We start from the raw sequence: 19,334 nt of genomic DNA, 5'->3' as shown, positions 1-19,334 counted from the left end.
TTCTTTCTTGGACACACGAATCTCCATCAAAGACGGGCACCTCAGCACCTCACTCTACCGCAAGCCCACGGACCACCTCACGATGCTCCACTTTTCCAGCTTCCACCCTAACCACGTCAAAGAGGCCATCCCCTATGGACAGGCCCTGCGAATACACAGGGTCTGCTCAGACGAGGAGGAACGCGATGGACACCTACAGATGCTGAAAGACGCCCTAGTAAGAACGGGATATGATGCTCGACTTATCGATCGACAGTTCCGACGGGCCACAGCGAAAAATCGCATAGACTTCCTCAGGAGACTAACACGGGACGCAACCAACAGAGTACCCTTCGTCGTCCAGTACTTCCCCGGAGCGGAGAAACTACGCCATGTTCTCCGCAGCCTTCAACATGTCATCAATGATGACGAACACCTCGCTATGGCCATCCCCACACCTCCACTACTCGCCTTTAAACAGCCACCCAACCTCAAACAGACCATCGTTCGCAGCAAATTACCTAGCTTTCAAGAGAACAGCGTCCACGACACCACACAACCCTGCCACGGTAACCTCTGCAAGACATACCAGATCATCGACACAGATACCACCATCACACGAGAGGACACCACCCACCAGGTGCATGGTTCATACTCCTGTGACTCGGCCAACGTTGTCTACCTCATACGTTGCAGGAAAGGATGCCCCAGAGCATGGTACATTGGCGAGACCATGCAGACGCTGCGACAACGGATGAACGGACACCGCGCAACAATCACCAAACAGGAGGGTTCCCTCCCAGTTGGGGAACACTACAGCAGTCAAGGACATTCAGCCACCGACCTTCGGGTAAGCGTACTCCAAGGCGGCCTTCGAGACACACGACAACGCAAAATCGTCGAGCAGAAATTGATAGCCAAGTTCCGCACCCATGAGGACGGCCTCAACCGGGATCTTGGGTTCATGTCACACTACACGTTACCCCACCAGCGAACAAATGTTATCTGTTTTTAATATAACGGGTCAGTTGCTGTCTTTTCTATATTTTTACCTCTCTATCTCTGTTTTTTTTTTGGGTTTTTTTGGTGATTTGTATATTCGGAGACCTTGCAGGTAACACCTGTCTGTCTGCACACTGATTGCCTTGGCAACGGGCAGTTGAAAAAACTGTCTGTAATCACCAAGCATTGTTCTATGATTTATAAATGCGATTTCATTTCGAGGATTTCATTTTCACATCGTTCACCTGACGAAGGAGGAAGCCTCCGAAAGCTTGTGAATTTAAAATAAAATTGCTGGACTATAACTTGGTGTTGTAAAATTGTTTACAATTGTCGACCCCAGTCCATCACCGGCATCTCCACATCATGGCAGTCAGTTAAAGAGAGGATGATGCAGTGGGACAGTGATATGCACAGAGGACAATATACTGGGGCACTGGAATTGCACAGGGGCTGCAGTCATATCTTTCATAGGAGATCGGCAGAATCCCCGGAGAAATGGCGTAAATGACCGTTTACACTGTTTCCCTGAGGGCTCCACCAGTCTCTCGCTGAGGTTACTGTGGGAAATTGGGAGAACCTCTGGACAGTGAGTTAGACAAAGATAGAGGCAGCGAGTTTTATGGAGGATAGTAGATAGCTGACAATGTGTTGTACAAAGTGTAATATATAGGCACTATATATTAATGAGTTTCAATTACTTGTTCTCAGGATGTGGGCAACACTGGCAAGGCCACATTTACTGCCCACCCCCTAGTTGCCCTGAGAAGGTAGTGATGGGCCTACTCCTTGAAGCGCTGTAGTCCTTGTGGCTATGGTGCTCCCACAATGCTGCTAGGTAGGGAATTCCAGGATATGGACGTATTGACGATGAAGGAACAGTCCAAGTCCAAGTCAGACTTTTAAAACTCAACTCTGACTAAGCTTCTGGTCATCTCCTCCTAATGTATCCTGCTTTGGCTCAGCAGCCATTTTTGTCAGATTACCCCTCTGTGAAGGTGGAGCTGGGCGTCATCAGTCTCCATGTAGAAGCTGACCCCATGTCTGCACATGATGTCGCCAAGGGATGACATGTAGATGAGGAAGAGGCCAATAAACATCAGAATGTAGCAGCACCAATATTTATTGGCCTCTTCCTCATCTACATGTCATCCCTTGGCGACATCATGTGCGCATTTCACTGGCTTCAGATGTCACGGTATATGAAGAGAAAAATTCACACTTGAGATAACTGCACATGGTGCCTTTCAGCTACACAAAGAACAGGATCAACGTCAGCACACTTCAAGGGCACAATGCTGGACTGAGCTACCCGTCCAGTCTTCAAACAGATGGTTTACTTCCAATTAGGCACCATGGAGAGGATAGCTCATCAAAGGCTGCTGATGTTCTGCCACTAGCTGCCATTGGTAAATCTAGTAAGTACAACACTCAAATTATGAATCACAGATCTGAAGAGACCGGGGCTGTGAGGCAGATTACACCTTGCAGTCACTTCCTGCTCTGAATTTGTAGTGGACTCTATAAAGGCTTCAATTACCCTCACTCTAACAGGGCATAAGTGGAAAAAGTTTTTTGTCCTGGTAATTTTAGAAATGTTTCTCCTCTCTTTCTTATCCAAAACATCAGGCAATGTCACTGGAAGATGGAAAACCATTCAGGGTTAACTCATTGTCCGTCTCTCCCCACTGTTTCCTCTTGTTCTTTCCCTAGTGCGTCTAATAAAAGTAGAATGAAAGAACCTGCATTTATATAGTTCCTTTCATATCCCCAGGACATCCCAAAGCACTTCACAGCCAATGATTTTTTTTTTATGTGTAGTCACTGTTAGGCAAACACAGCAGACAATTTGTGCACAGCAAGATCCCATAATGAGGTAAATATCTAGTTAACCTATTTTTGATGGTGTTGGCTAGGGGACAAATATTGCTAGGACATCAGGAGATCTCCTTGCTGTTCAACTACAGTCCCTTTCCTGGAGTCTCCTCTATTTCCTCCTGTCCTGTACTTTTACATCCACATGGACAGGGGGATATGATTTAACATTGCAGCACACCCTCAGTATTCTGAGGCAGGAGTGCTACCACTGGGCCAAGCTAACTTTACCCACTGTTTCCTCCTGCTTTTCCAGATGTTTGCCCACTTCCTAATGTGCTTTGCTTGCCATTTCACCCATCTTGCCTTCTGCCCTTTTCCTGTCCTGCCCCTACTTCCCCCTGTCCTTTCCTGGATTCTCTGCTATTTCCTCCTGTCCTTTTCCTGGAGTCTCCCCTATTTCCTCCTGTCCTTTTCCTGGAGTCTCCCCTATTTCCTCCTGTCCGTTTCCTAGAATCTCCCCTATTTCTACCTGTCCTTTTCCTGGAGTTTCCCCTTTTTCCTCCTGCCCTTTTCCTGGAATCTTCCCTATTTCCTCCGGCCCTTTCTTTGACGATTCCCTGCTCCACCCAGATAATAAAGCCAACACTGGGAACTTGCTGTGTGCTTCTTCTTGGGTGTGCCTGCACCAGCGGTCCGCTCCTGCTCCCAGGGGTCGGCAAAACTGCTGTGAAACCGGCCAGTAGGAGGTAGGAAAGAGCAGGAAGAACAGGTAATTCGACCTCTGATTTTCTTTCCCTCCCCGTGGGGGAAATTCTGGCCTCCACTTGCCACCATTACACAGTGAGACAGCTGCGATCAGTAATTCTACAGGCTATGAATCTGAGTGAGAACAGCAGGTACAGCAAGCCACTGTGCCAGCCCTTCATAGCCAAGTTAAACTGGTACACGATACAGTGGAAGGGGATGAGCTTTCAATGTAAATTCTCAAAACCAATGCTCGAGACAGAGTTAGCACGCAGTTGGAAATGGCAGTAACTTTATCATGTTCAGCAGAATAGCTGAAACTACTCCATAAGTGGCAGGATGATCTTCCCCTATGAAAAGGACCATGATGATTTACACATCAATCATCCTGATCATAGGTTTAAAATGGAATGGCTTCACTTCCATAAAGAAGCATCTATAAGAACACCCGGCTTTTTGTTTAAAAGGCTGGGTGTTCAGTTTAGAGGCTTGATTTGGGGCAGTGTGCATTCGCGATCAACGAGAGGAACAACCGGCTGATTTATTTTGGGTGGGGTTGGTTGAGGAAGGAATGCTGGTCAGGACATTGGGAGAATTCCCAGTTCTTCTTCAGATTGTGCCGTGGGTTCTTGAACATCAACCTGAACCACAGGAGCAGGCAAACGGGGCCTTGGTTTAAGGGCACATCTGGAGGACGGCACCACTGACAGTGCAGCACTCCCTCAATACTTCACTGCAGTGTCAGCATGGATTATGCGCTCAAGTCTTGGGAGTGGGGCGTGAACTCACAGCCTTGTGACTCGAGTGCTACTAAATGAGCCAAGCTGACACCAATAGGATTACAATGCACAATTGAAGAGGGTTCACTAATTAGCCCAGGATGGGCACAATTTAATTTTCACTCTTATCTCTGAGATGAAATCACTGACAAAGGTGAGGCAGCTTGTTGGTTATTGGTTAAGTGGTTAATGTGGCTGTCTGTTTTAATGGTAGACACGGCAGCAATGGTGGTTTTGGCACTTAAATGTGTGAACGAGTCTAAAGTGCCAAACAGCAGTGGATGGACGTACAGCAAAAATAGAAGAACGGAGGCACAGACTGCAGTGAACAAACTGATATGAGAGATACGGAGGCGGCAGACACAGAATGGCACCATTGGGAACATTTACAGCATATCATTTCTTCTAGGGTGCACAAGAAAATACCAGTGTAACTGGCGGCACCCATAATCACTGGAAGCTCTAACAGTAGGAGGATTGAACGTGAAACTTGGACTTCGATCCCAACCTGACTGAACTCCGCCAATTACTGGGACCAAACTTAGTCATGGATTTAAAGGTCATTACCAGGATCCAATCCATGAAATTGAAAGCCAGTCCAGAGGGATTTCTTTGGGGGCAATTTCCAACAAAGACAGTTTGGACAGAATTACTCAGTGTACCTTATTAGAACTTTAATAGTTCTTCAAAGTGGAATCTTCAAGGATTAAGTTACAAGGAGAGATTACACAAATTAGGGTTGTATTCTCTAGAGTTTAGAAGGTTAAGGGGTGATCTGATCGAAGTTTATAAGATATTAAGGGGAACGGATAGGGTGGATAGAGAGAAACTATTTCCGCTGGTTGGGGATTTTAGGAGTAGGGGGCACAGTCTAAAAATTCAAGCCAGACCTTTCAGGAGTGAGATTAGAAAACATTTCTACACACAAAGGGTGGTAGAAGTTTGGAACTTTCTTCCGCAAACAGCAATTGATACTAGCTCAATTGCTAAATTTAAATGTGAGATAGATAGCTTTTTGGCAACCAAAGGTATTAAGGGATATGGGCCAAAGGCAGGTATATGGAGCTAGATCACAGATCAGCCATGATCTTATCAAATGGCGGAGCAGGCACGAGGGGCTGAATGGCCTACTCCTGTTCCTATGAATCCCCAAGTTCTAAAGGATCTGTGAGGCGATCCCAGAGGTGCCCAAGGCCTCATCAGATTTGTCTCGGTCGGTCATCAGATTTCTGTCTTTGATGACTAACTAGCATGTTATTTCTGTTACTGTATAATAATATTTTAAAAGATCTTCTACAATGACGACACTGTTTTCCTTCAGGCTGCTGACCCCAATCTTTCGGACATTAGGATGATGATTGGGGAGGGGGGGTTGGTGAGGAGGGAGCTCAGAGGTGTTAACATTACTTGGCGGTTCTCCACCCAAACAGCTTCAAAATCATTGGTGTACCTGACAGCAACAAAACACATGAATGACGAATATGGTAGGGTGGGTGTTGGAACAGCACAAAGCCCTTTGATTCTCCCAGTAATTAATGTTACCGCTCACACATGTCACCAGTACAGTGAAAGTAAAAACTATTTATTTCTGGGATGTGCCAATTTGCTGCTCTCGATCTCCCCTCCTCTCTGTAAGATGGTCTCAGTGCTCTCAGCGCATGGATTCACAATTTTTGCCCTTGGCAAGTGCATATTATTCTGTTTAATAGTCAGCCTTGGGTCAGTGTCCTTGTCCTAATCAAACAGTAACTGCAAAAAGGGCAGAATCAGCCAACATTTCCACTCCTGATCCACGCTCAGTGAACTGTGTTGGAAAATGGGTGAACGTGAATGCAATGCATGTGAAGACAGGAGTGGGCTCGAATGTGATGCACCCCTGGTCAAATAGCTTGCCTGCGGTCAATTTTCATGCATGAGGAATGGCCTTTTCAGTGTGGCACGGGAGGGCTCAGGTATCACAGTATGAGTCAGTGCCTTTGGAGAGGAAGGAGAAAGCGGAAGAAAATTACATGCAAAAAGAGCGCTGTTTTGTTCACACACTACGGTGAGCCACTGTCAATTCTCTGTGGCCTCTTGAGATGTACATTCGATTCTAGATTGTAGCCCCTACTCCTCTTGTCCATGAGACCCACCTCATACTCTCTGAACCCTATTCCCACTAAACTGCTGCCCACTCAACTTCCCTTCTTGGTCCCCATACTAGCTGACATTGTAAATGTTCCCTTTGCTCAGGTACTGTCCCCCTCCCTCTCAAAATTGCTGATCCCCCCCCCCCAATCAAAAAACACACCCATGACCCCAGTGACCTTGCAAACCACCGCCCTGTCTCCAACCTTGCTTTCCTCTCTAAAGTCTTTGAACATGTTGCCGCCTCCAAAATCCGTGGCCAGCTTTCCCACGACTCCATGTTTGAACATCTTGAATCAGGTTTCCGCCCTTGCCACAACACTGAAACGGCCCTAATCAAAGTCACAAATGACATCCTCTGTGACTGTGGTGCAGTATCCCTCCTCATCCTCCTTGATTTGTCTGGTCCCCCATCACTACATTGGCTCCCGCTCCAGCAACGCCTTGATTTTGAAATTCTCATCCTCATGTTCAAATGCCTCCACGGCCTCGCTCCTCCCAATCTCTAACCTCCTCTAGACCTACAAACCTCCAAGAACTCTTCATTCCTCCAACTCTGGACTCTTGTGCATCCCCAATTTTCATCGTTCCACCATTGATGGCTGTGTCTTCAGCTGTCTAGGCCCTAGGTTATGGAATTCCCTCCCGAAATCTCTCCACCTCTCCTCCTTTACGACTCTCCTTAGAATTTACTTCTTTGACCAAGCTTTTGATCACCTGTTCTAATATCTCCAATGTTGGCTCAGTATCAATTTTCGTCTGATATCGTGCCTATTAAGCACCTTGGGACATTTTACTACGTTAAAGGCGTTATATAAATGCAAGTTGTTGTTGTAGCTCCCTACTGGTTATTCATCATTTTATATATAAACTCTTAAACCCCTCAATTAGATTCTAACCCGCAACTCGCTCTTAATTACCAATTATTTTCTGTAGACCTCAAGATTTTGAAATATCCCATTCACAACCTGTAACATTCAGAATCACCTCCAGCAACCAGAGGCTGGCATTAGTCACCGACTGCAGCAGTTCAAGGAGGCAGCTCACCACCACCTTCTCAAGGGCAATTAGGGATGGGCAATAAATGCCGGCCTCGCCAGCATCCCATGAACGAATAAAAAAATACTCCAGCTACCCCGGGACTTCACGAGTTCCAGTCTCTGTTTATTCACAACATTTCATTCATCATTTAGAACAGGCAGATGTCCAGCTGGGGCAGCCGCAGTGCAGTCAGTTATTATGGTAACTGCTGTACCACACCCAGTATGGAGGACGACTTTCAGTGACTTTCTACTGCTTACCTCCAGTTACATGGAGAGACTTGTGAAGCTGGGATTGTTCTCCTTAGAGCAGAGGAGGTTAAGGGAAGATATAATAGGTGTTCAAAATCATGAAGGGTTTTGATGGAGTAAATAAGGATAAACTGTTTCCACTGGCAGGAGGATCGGTAAACAGAGGACACAGATTTAAGGTAATTGGCAAAAGAGCTAGAGGTGAGATGAAGAGAAATTTTTTTATGCAACAAGTTGTGACGATCTAGAATGCACTGCCTGAAAGGATGGTGGAAGCAGATTCAATAGTAACTTTCAAAAGGGAATTGGATAAATACTTGAAGGGGAGAAAATTGCAGGGCTATCGGCAAAGAGCAGGGGAGTGGGGCTAATTGGATAGCTCTTTCAAAGAGCCAGCACAGGCACGATGGGCTGAATGGCCTCCTTCTGTGCTGTAAGATTCTATCATTCTGTGACAGTCATGGAGGGGCTATGCTATAGAAAGGGGAGTATGAAGAACAGTTTTGAAGGGAAGAGAGCAAGCATAAACATGGAGATGTGCTGTGGGGATTTATCCTGTATTGTTTTTCCTCTTGGCGGTAGTGGCTGTGCCAGTTTCACCAGATGACTTTCAATGACTGTGTGCTATTGGTTTGATTTGCTTTTACTTCTATTCAATGGATAATTGAGGGGTGAAACGTATCAGGCCCGTGATAGTTCAGTTTGGGGAGCAGGGGATGTTTCATCTCTGATGGAGGTCTAGCAGTTGCTGCCACTGCTCAGTTTTCTTATCGAAGTTGCATCTTACCGTTGGTGGTCCACAGGGCATGACATGTGCCCCGACCCTGCTGAGGATTCAGTACTTATATGTGATCCATGCTGTGGTGCTCTTATGAAGGATCTAACTACAGCCCGCCCCCAAGTTCGGATTTAGAGGATCCAAATGGGCTCTCCGATTTCAAGTCCAAAGTTATCTGAAGACCCATCCCTAGTGTCAGCTCTATCATCTATTCATAAAATGTAATGTATTTTCAGGTATTAGAAGAACCTTCAGATGGCCTGTTATGTACCATTTATCTCAATGGCAGGCTGTGCATGAAGAAACACCCAGTTCATTTACCACAATGATGCATTACTACGAATAGCAACTTCATGACATCTAAACGGGATCATTTACTGGCAATTAGTCATAAACACCAATGTTATGTCACACACTAACAACAATGGAAAGTATCAAATGAGAGAAGCGTTTCAGCCCTTTCTTGTCATACAACAAAGAAATTACAGTACTGTACAGAAGGAGGCCATTCGACCTATCGTTTCTGTGCCATTTCTAGCTCTTAAATTGGGAGCTATCTACACTAGTCCCATTCCCTGCCTTTTCCCCATATCCTTTTATATTCTTCAGATTCAAATATATATCTAATTTCCTTTTAAATTATGCTATAGTCTCTGCCTCAGTAACTACTTCATTCTACATTCAAATAATTCTCTGAGAAAGAAATTCTTTCAATTTTCCCCTCCATTCTTCTGTGATATTTTTCAGCCAAAGCCTCCTTGTTACTAATTAAACAACCAGTAGAAACAATCTTTCACTTTTTGGGCTCTTAAAACCTTTCATGGTTTTAAAAACCTCTATTAGATTTCCCCCTCAACTTTCCCTGTTTCAGTTTAAAAAAGCCTCAATTTTCATGACTTTCTTCATAACTATAATCTCTCATTCCTGGTATCATTTTAGTGAATCTTCACTGAACTCTTTCCGTGGCACTAATATGTTTCCTATAATGAAATGCCCAGAACTGCACACAATACTTCAACTGTGGCCTAATCAATGTCTTATATAAATTCAACATCACTTCAGAACATATTCAATGCCACTTTAGATAAAACCCAAAATCTCATTTGCCGTATGGCCTTTTCAATCTGCACTCCCACTTTTAAAGATCTATGTATTTATAGCCCTCTCTGTTCCTCCAATCATGAGAATCTTACCATTTTAAGGTGTACATCACTCAGACTGTTCTTTATCGTAAAATGTACTACTTCATAGTTTTCTGCATTGAAACGCATCTGCCATCCACCTGTCCACTCCTCTAGACTACAATTTTCTTTAATCTCCTGTATTCTTCTTTGACTTGCCTGCTAATTTTGTATCAGCAAACTTCAACATTATTCCTCTTGTGCCTAAGTCTAAATCATTTGTATTAAATGGAAAATAAAAGATTGCTGGAGCACCTCACATCCTGCCAATCAGGAAACATCCAGTTACCCCCAATCTTTGCTTTCTATTCCCTAGATATCCTTCTATCCATGTGCCTATATCATCTTTAATACCAATGTGTCTCAATTTTCAGAACAAGTCTTGTGTAGTACCTTGAAAAAGTCTTGCACAACTTGCCCTAAAGTAAACTCTACCATGAGAGGTAGCCATCCAGGTAAACCTCCAAGAGCTCTGAAATTTTCCCCAGTATCCAAAGGCAATCCAGTTGAACTTCAGAATCTCAAACTCTACAATCCACACTATTCCACTTTGAGCTACTGTATTACACAGACAAGATTCCCACAGTCCCAACAGTATAGGAATCATTGTATTCCATACAGTATTTGGTCACCTACCTCTATCTTTAAGCTGAAATCCAGTTCTTAACTTGCTGTTTATCCAACACTTTTTAAAGGATCTAACTAATAATGGATCAACTACTTTTGCTGGGAGTCCTTTCTATAAAACCAAAACTCTGTGCAGAGATTGTTTCTTCAGCATCACTTAAAATATTTTTTATTAAGTTGAAAAACCCCAGTGTTACATTGAACTACACGAGTCTGCAGCACTGAAACAGGCCATTCAGCCCAACTGGTCTATGCCAGCGTTTATACTCCACACAAGCTGCCTCCCTCCCTACATACTCCATCTGACCCTATCAGGATATCCTTCTATTCCTTTCTCCCTCATGTGCTTATCCAGCTTCCCCTTAAATGCAAAGATTCTATTTGCCTCAACTACTCCATGTGGCAGCACGTTCCACATTCTTACCGCTCTTTGGGTAAAGAGTTTCTCCTGAATTCCCTATTGGATTTACAAGCGACTATTTTATATTGATGACCTCTAGCTTTGGACTCCCTCACAAGTGGAAACATTTTCTCTACGTCTAACCTATCAAACCCTTTCATTATGTTAAAGACCTCTATCAGGTCACCCCTCAGCCTTCTCTTTTCTAAAGAAGAGTCCAGCCTGATCAATCTTTCCTGATAAGGATATCCTCTCAGTTCTGGTATCATCCTTGTGAATCTTTTTTGCACTCTCTCCAATGCCTCTATATCCTTTCAATAACACGGCTCAAGAGAGCGGGAGGGTGAGAGGCGCGGTTGGAGACGAACCAGCACACGGCCCAAGAGAGCGGGAGGGTCGGAGGCGGGGCCGGGGCCGGAGGCGAGCCAGCACAGGGCCCAAGAGAGCGGGAGGGTAGGAGGCGGGGTCGGAGGCGAGCCAGCACACGGCCCAAGAGAGCGGGAGGGTAGGAGGCGGGGTCGGAGGCGAGCCAGCACACGGCCCAAGAGAGCGGGAGGGTAGGAGGCGGGGTCGGAGGCGAGCCAGCACACGGCCCAAGAGAGCGGGAGGGTAGGAGGCGGGGTCGGAGGCGAGCCAGCACACGGCCCAAGAGAGCGGGAGGGTAGGAGGCGGGGTCGGAGGCGAGCCAGCACACGGCCCAAGAGAGCGGGAGGGTAGGAGGCGGGGTCGGAGGCGAGCCAGCACATGGCCCAAGAGAGCGGGAGGGTAGGAGGCGGGGTCGGAGGCGAGCCAGCACACGGCCCAAGAGAGCGGCGGGGTCGGAGGCGAGCCAGCACACGGCAAGTCAACTCATCACAGGCAGAAATTGAAAAAATGATGTTACGTCAGCAGGTAGGTGATTGGTTGGTGAGTATCAATTTTTTCTCTCCAGCTTAGAGCAGGGGTTTAACTAAGAGCTTAAAACAATAATTTAAACTAGATAAATTAATTAATCAATAAAACTAAGAATAGAAACTAATTAAAAAACACAAATAAGGTAAATAGATAAATTCTTGGTCGACAAGGAATGGCAGGGCAGGTGGTGTGTCTTAAATGCAGCATGTGGGAGTTTTGGAGAGCAGCGTGATCCCCAGCAACCACATCTGCAGTAAGTGTCTGCAACTCAAGGAACTTCAGCTCAGAGTTGCTGAGTTGGAGTCCGAGCTGCAGACAGTGCGATGCATCCGGGAGGAGAAGAGTTACCTGGACATTTTGATCCTGAGGCAGTCACACCCCTCAGATTAGGTAGTAGTTTAAATTTGTTCAGTGGTCAGGGACAGGAGGGTGTGACTGCAAGTCAGGGAGGTATGGGGACCTCGGATGTAGTGATGGAGGAGCCTTGGCCCTTGACCTTGTCCAACAGGTACAAGGTACTTGCTACCTGTATGGATGAGAACAAGGGTTGCAGGGAGGATGGGCAAACTGACCATAGCACTGTGGTACAGGAGGTCATTCAAGTGGGGGGAGTGAAAAGGAATATGGTAGTGGTAGGAGATAGTATAGTCAGGGGGATATAAAGCACGAGGGGGAGGATCCAGTTGTCGTGGTCCACATATGAACCAACGACATAGGTAGAACTAGGAATGAGGTTCTGCTGAGACAGTTTGAGGAGCTGGGGTCTAAATTAATAAGCAGAACCTCAAAAGGTAATAATCTCTGGATTACTACCTGAGCCACGTGCAAACTAGCATAGGGACAAACAGATCAGAGTTAAATGCGTGGCTCAAAGACTGGTGTGGGAGGAAGGGGTTTCGATTCATTGGGCACTGGCACCAGTACTGGGGAAAGAGGGAGCTGTTACGATGGGACAGGCTCCACTGAAACCAGGCTGGGGCCAGCGTCCTGGTGAATCGAATAACTGGGGCTGTAGATAGGACTTAAAACTAAAAAGGGGGGAGGGGGAGGAGTCAAGCGAGGGGAAATTTAGAAATCTAATGAGAAAAGTTAAGACAATAGAACAGTGTAGTGACTTGGGCAAAGATAAGCAGAGTGTGGCAGGAAGGGACTGAGAGTTTACCAATAATAGTGCAACAAGGTCAAAGCAGGAAGAAAGTGGCAAAAAGTCAAAATTAAAGGATCTTTATCTGGAGCATTGGTAACAAGATAGATGAATTAATTGCACAAATAGAGATAAATGGGTTTGATCTTATAGCCATTAGAGACGTGATTGCAAAATGACCAAGGTTGGGATCTTAATATTCCAGGGTACATGACATTTAGAAAAGACAGGCAGAATGGAAAGGGAGGGGTTGTAGCCCCAATAATAAAGAATGATGTAAGGACTTTGGTGAGAAAGGATCTTGGCTCAGAAGATCAGGAAGTAGAATCAATATGGGTGGAAATTAGAAATAACAAGGGGCAGAAAACACTGGTGGGAATAGTTTATAGGACCCCTAATAGTAGCTGTACCGTTGGACAGGGTGTTAATCATGAAATAATAGGAGCTTGTAACAAAGGCATTGCAGTAATCATGGGGGACTTTAATCTGCATATAAACTGGGCAAATCAAATTGGCAAAAGTAGTTTGAATGGTGAATTCATGGAATGTATTCGAGACGGTTTCCTAGAGCAATACGTCATGGAACAGACCAGGGAACAAGCTATTTTAGATCTTGTATTGCGTAATGAGATAGTTAATTAGTAATCTCACAGTAAAAGAACCTCTGGGGAAGAGCGATCATAATATGATAGAATTTCACATTGAGTTTGAAAGTAACGTACTTAAGTCCAAAACTAGAGTCTTAAACTTAAATAAAGCCAATTACATAGGTATGAGGGGTGAGTTGTCAAAGGTAGATTAGGAAATTAAAGAGTTTGACAGTTGAAAAGCAATGGCAAACATTTAAAGAAATATTTTAATATTCTCATCAAATATACATTCTATTGAGAAATAAAAACTCCAAGGGAAGAGTGATCTACCCATGGCTAACGAAAGAAGTTAAGAAGTATTAGATTGAAAGAAGAGGCCTATAATGTTGCCAAGAAGAGTAATAAGCCTGGGGATTGGGAGAGTTTTAGAAACCAACAAAGGACGACCAAAAAAATTGATTAAAAAAGGGAGAAAATAGAGTATGAAAGTAAACTAGCAAGAAATATAAAAATGGATTGTAAGAGCTTCTACAAGTATGTAAAAAGGAAGAGAGTAGCAAAAGTAAACCTTGGTCCCTTAGAGACTGAGACAAGAGAAATTATAATTGAGAATCAGGAAATGGCAGATCTGTTAAACACATATTTTGTATCTGTCTTCACAGTAGAAGACACAAAAAGCATACCAAAAATAATGGGGAACCAAGGGGTAAATGAGAGTGAGGAACTTAAAGTAATTAATTATCAGTAGAGAAAAAGTAGTGGACAAACTAATGGGACTAAAAGCTGACAAATCCCCAGGACCTGATGGCCTGCATGAGGGTTCTAAAAGAGGTGGCTGCAGAGATAGTGGATGCATTGGTTTAGATCTTCCAAAATTCTCTAGATTCTGGAATGGTCCCAGTGGAATGGAAGTTAGCAAATGTTACCCCGCTAGTCAAGAAGGGAGGGAGAGAGAAAACGGGGAACCACAGGCCAGTTAGCCTGACATCGATCGTCAGGAAAATGCTGGAATCCATTATTAAGGCAGTGGTAACAGGTCACTTAGAAAATCATAATATGATTAGGCAGAGTCAACACGGTTTTACAAAAGGGAATTGATGTTTGACAAATTTACTGAGGATATAACCAGCAGGGTAGATAAAGGAGAACCAGCGGATGTAATATATTTGGATTTTCAAAAGGCATTCGATAAGGTGCCACATATAAGGTTGTTACACGAGGTAAGGGCTCATGGGGTTGGGGGTAATATATTAGCATGGATAGAGGATTGGTTAAAGGACAGAAAGAGAGTGGGGATAAACGGGTCATTCCCAGGTTGGCAGGTTGTAACCGGGGGGGGGGGGGAGGTGCCTCAAGGATCGGTGCTTGGGCCTCAGCTAATTACAATCTCTATTAATGACTTGGATGAAGGGACCTAGTGTAATGTAAAAAGGTTTGCTGACGATTCAAAGTTAGGTGGGAAAGTAAGCTGTGAAGAGTATGCAAAGGGATATAGACAGGTTAAATGAGTGGGCAAAAAGATGGCAGATGGAGTATAATGTGGGGAAATGTGAGGTTATTCACTTTGGTAGGAAGAATAGAAAAATAGAATATTTTTTAAATGGTGAGAAACTATTAAATGTTGATGTTCAGAGAGACTTGGGTGTCCTCGTACAAGAAACACAAAAAGTTAGTATGCAGGTACAGCAAGCAATTAGGAAGGCAAATGGAGTGTTGGCCTTTATTGCAAGGGGGTTGGAGTACAAGAGTAAGAAAGTCTCACTACAGTTGTACAAGGCATTGGCGAGACCTCACATGGAGAACTGCGTACAGTTTTGGTCTCCTTATCTAAGGGAGGATATACTTGCCTTAGAGGCGGTGCAATGAAAGTTCACTAGATTAATTCCTGGGATGACAGGGTTGAGCTATGAAGAGAGGTTGAGTAGAATGGGCCTTTACTCTCTGGAGTTTAGAAGAATGAAAGGTGATCTCATTGGAACATATAAGATTATGAGGGGACTTGACAGGGTGGACGCTGAGAAATTGTTTCCCCTGGCTAGAGAGTCTAGAACTAGGGGGTCATAATCGCAGGATACAGGGTCGGCCATTCAAGACTGAGATGAGGAGAAATTTCTTCACGCAGAGGGTTGTAAATTTTTGGAATTCTCGACCCCAGAGGGCTGTGGATGCTGAGTCATTGAATATATTCAAGGCTGAGATGGATAGATTTTTGGACTCTAAGGGAATCAAGGGGGTCGGGCGAGAAAGTGGAGTTGAGGTCGAAGATCAGCCATGATCTGACTGAATGGTGGAGCAGGCTCGAGGGGCCATATGGCCTACTCCTGCTCCTATTTCTTATGTTCCTTTGAAAGCCAGAACTGTGCTCATTACTTCAAGTGTAGTCTAACCAAAGTTCCATACACGTTTAACAAATTCTTTGATTTTCAATTCTATCCCTCTAGAAATGAACCCCAGTGCTTGATTTGCTTTTTTTATGGCCTTGTTAACCTGCATCACTACTTTTAGTGATTTGTGTATCTGTACCCCGAGATCCATTTGCTCCTCTATCTCGTTTAGACTATTATCCAAGCAGTATGCGGCCTCCTTACCCTTCCTACCAAAATGCACCACCTCACGCTTACCTATATTAAAATTAATTTGCCAATTACATGCCCATTCTGCAAGTTTATTAATATCTTCTTGCATTTTGACGTATTCACAACACCTCCCAATTTGATGTCGTCCGCAGATTTTGAAATTGTACTTCCGATTCCAAAATCTAAATCATTAATGTAAATTGTGAACAACAATGGTCCCAGCACCGATCCCTGTGGAACACCACTTCCCACCTTCTGCCAGTCTGAATAGCTACTCTTAATCCCTACTCTCTTTTCTGTTTTGTAGCCAGCTTGCTATCCATTCTGCTACCTGTCCCCTGCCTCCACATGCTCTGACCTTAGCCATGAGTCCACATGCAGTACCATAATGAAGGAACTTTGAAAATCGAAATATATTACATCTACTGCATTACCCTTGCCTACTGTTTCTGTTACTTCTTCAAGGAATTCAATAAGGTTGGTTAAGCATGACTTTCCCTTCTGAAAACTCTGCTGACTATTCTTTAGTATATTTTCATTCTCCAGATGTCTTTGAGTAAAGATTCCATTATCTTTCCTACCATCAACATTAAGCTAACTGGTCTAATTCCTTGGATTTGTTCTATCTCCCTTTTTAAATATAGGAACAACATTAGCTGTTCATTTGTCCTCTGGCACTATTCCCTTTTTGTGCCTCTGCTATGTCCTCCCTAACTTCTTTTAATATTCGCGGATGCAATCCATCCGGACCAGCGGTCTTATCCTCCCTAAGTTTGATTAGTTTATCAATTATCTCCCCCTTTCTACCTTAAATGTTTTAATATCTTTTTTGCAGACTTCTTGCATTGACGATATAGGTAAAAAACAGGATGAGGTCCTACAAGCTGAATTTAGGGAGTTAGGAGTTAAACTAAAGAGTAGGACCTCAAAGGTAGTAATCTCAGGATTGCTACCAGTGCCACGGGCAAGTCAGAGTAGGAATGACAGGATAGCTAAGATGAATACGTGGCTTGAGAGATGGTGCAAGAGGGAGGGATTCAAATTCCTGGGCCATTGGAACCGGTTCTGGGGGAGGTGGGACCAGTACAAATTGGACGGTCTGCATCTGGGCAGGACTGGAACCAATGTCCGAGGGGGAGTGTTTGCCAGTGCTGTTGGGGAGGGTTTAAACTAATGTGGCAGGGGGATGGGAACCGATGCAGGAAGTCAGTGGGAAATAAAATGGTGACAGAAACAAAAGGCAGTAAGGGAGAGTGTACAGAACATGACCGGACAGATGGTCTGAGAAAGCAGGGCAAAGACCAAGGGAAGTCTAGATTAAACTGCATTTATTTCAATGCAAGAAGTCTGATGGGCAAGGCAGATGAACTCAGGGCATGGATGGGTACATGGGACTGGGATGTTATAGCTATTACTGAAACATGGATAAGGGAGGGGCAGGACTGGCAGCTCAATGTTCCAGGGTACAGATGCTATAGGAAAGATAGAGCAGGAGGTAAGAGAGGAGGGGGAGTTGCGTTCTTGATTAGGGAGAACATCACGGCAGTAGTGAGAGGGGATATATCCGAGGGTTCGCCCACTGAGTCTATATGGGTAGAACTGAAAAATAAGAAGGGAGAGATCACTTTGATAGGATTGTACTACAGACCCCCAAACAGTCAACGGGAAATTGAGGAGCAAATATGTAAGGAGATTACAGACAGCTGCAAGAAAAATAGGGTGGTAATAGTAGGGGACTTTAACTTTCCCAACATTGACTGGGACAGCCATAGCATTAGGGGCTTGGATGGAGAGAAATTTGTTGAGTGTATTCAGGAGGAATTTCTCATTCAGTATGTGGATGGCCCGACTAGAGAGGGGGCAAAACTTGACCTCTTCTTGGGAAATAAGGAAGGGCAGGTGACAGAAGTGTTAGTGAGGGATCACTTTGGGACAAGTGATCATAATTCCATTCGTTTTAAGATAGCTATGGAGAAGGATAGGTCTGGCCCAAAAGTTAAAATTCTAAATTGGGGAAAGGCCAATTTTGATGGTATTAGACAGGAACTTTCAGAAGTTGATTGGGAGAGTCTGTTGGCAGGCAAAGGGACGTCTGGTAAGTGGGAGGCTTTCAAAAGTGTGTTAACCAGGGTTCAGGGTAAGCACATTCCTTATAAAGTGAAGAGCAAGGCTGGTAGAAGTAGGGAACCTTGGATGACTCGGGAGATTGAGGCCCTAGTCAAAAAGAAGAAGAAGGCATATGACATGCATAGGCAGCTGGGATCAAGTGGATCCCTTGAAGAGTATAGAGATTGCCGGAGTAGAGTTAAGAGAGAAATCAGGAGGGCAAAAAGGGGATATGAGATTGCTTTGGCAGATCAGGCAAAGGTGAATCCAAAGAGCTTCTACAAATACATAAAGGGCAAAAGGGTAACTAGGGAGAGAGTAGGGCCTCTTAAGGATCAACAAGGTCATCTATGTGCGGAACCACAAGAAATGGGTGAGATCCTGAATGAATATTTCACATCGGTATTTACGGTTGAGAAAGGCATGGATGTTAGGGAACTTGGGGAAATAAATAGTGATGTCTTGAGGAGTGTACATATTACAGAGAGGGAGTTGCTGGAAGTCTTAACGCGCATCAAGGTAGATAAATCTCCGGGACCTGATGAAATGTATCCCAGGACGTTATGGGAGGTTAGGGAGGAAATTGCGGGTCCCCTAGCAGAGATATTTGAATCATCCACCGCTACAGGTGAGGTGCCTGAAGATTGGAGGGTAGCAAATGTTGTGCCTTTGTTTAAGAAGGGCGGCAGGGAAAAGCCTGGGAACTACAGACCAGTGAGCCTGACATCTGTCGTGGGTAAGTTGTTAGAGGGTATTCTGAGGGACAGGATCTACAGGCATTTGGAGAGGCAGGGACTAATTAGGAACAGTCAGCATGGTTTTGTGAGAGGAAAATCATGTCTCACGAATTTGATTGAGTTTTTTGAAGGGGTAACCAAGAAGATAGATGAGGGCTGTGCAGTAGACGTGGTCTACATGGACTTCAGCAAAGCATTTGACAAGGTACCGCATGGTAGGTTGTTACATAAGGTTAAATCTCATGGGATCCAAGGTGAGGTAGCCAATTAGATACAAAATTGGCTTGACGACAGAAGACAGAGGGTGGTTGTAGAGGGTTGTTTTTCAAACTGGATGCCTGTGTCCAGCGGTGTGCCTCAGGGATCGGTGCTGGGTCCGCTGTTATTTGTTATTTATATTAATGATTTGGATGAGAATTTAGGAGGCATGGTTAGTAAGTTTGCAGATGACACCAAGATTGGTGGCATTGTGGACAGTGAAGAAGGTTATCTAGGATTGCAACGGGATCTTGATCAATTGGGCCAGTGGGCCGATGAATGGCAGATGGAGTTTAATTTAG

At 44.5% G+C, this 19,334-nt stretch overlaps 1 protein-coding gene across 8 annotated transcripts in view; it reads right to left on the bottom strand.

Annotated features, from left to right (window-relative positions):
- LOC137342013 (oxysterol-binding protein 2-like) overlaps positions 1-19,334 on the bottom strand; it is a 286,909-nt gene that overhangs the window by 70,712 nt on the left and 196,863 nt on the right. The gene's annotated exons all lie outside the window — the stretch shown is intronic.

This window comes from Heptranchias perlo, chromosome 25 (genome assembly GCF_035084215.1).
Source record: "Heptranchias perlo isolate sHepPer1 chromosome 25, sHepPer1.hap1, whole genome shotgun sequence".
NCBI classification, from domain to species: domain Eukaryota; kingdom Metazoa; phylum Chordata; class Chondrichthyes; order Hexanchiformes; family Hexanchidae; genus Heptranchias; species Heptranchias perlo.
This window is presented reverse-complemented; position numbering and strand designations above follow the sequence as displayed.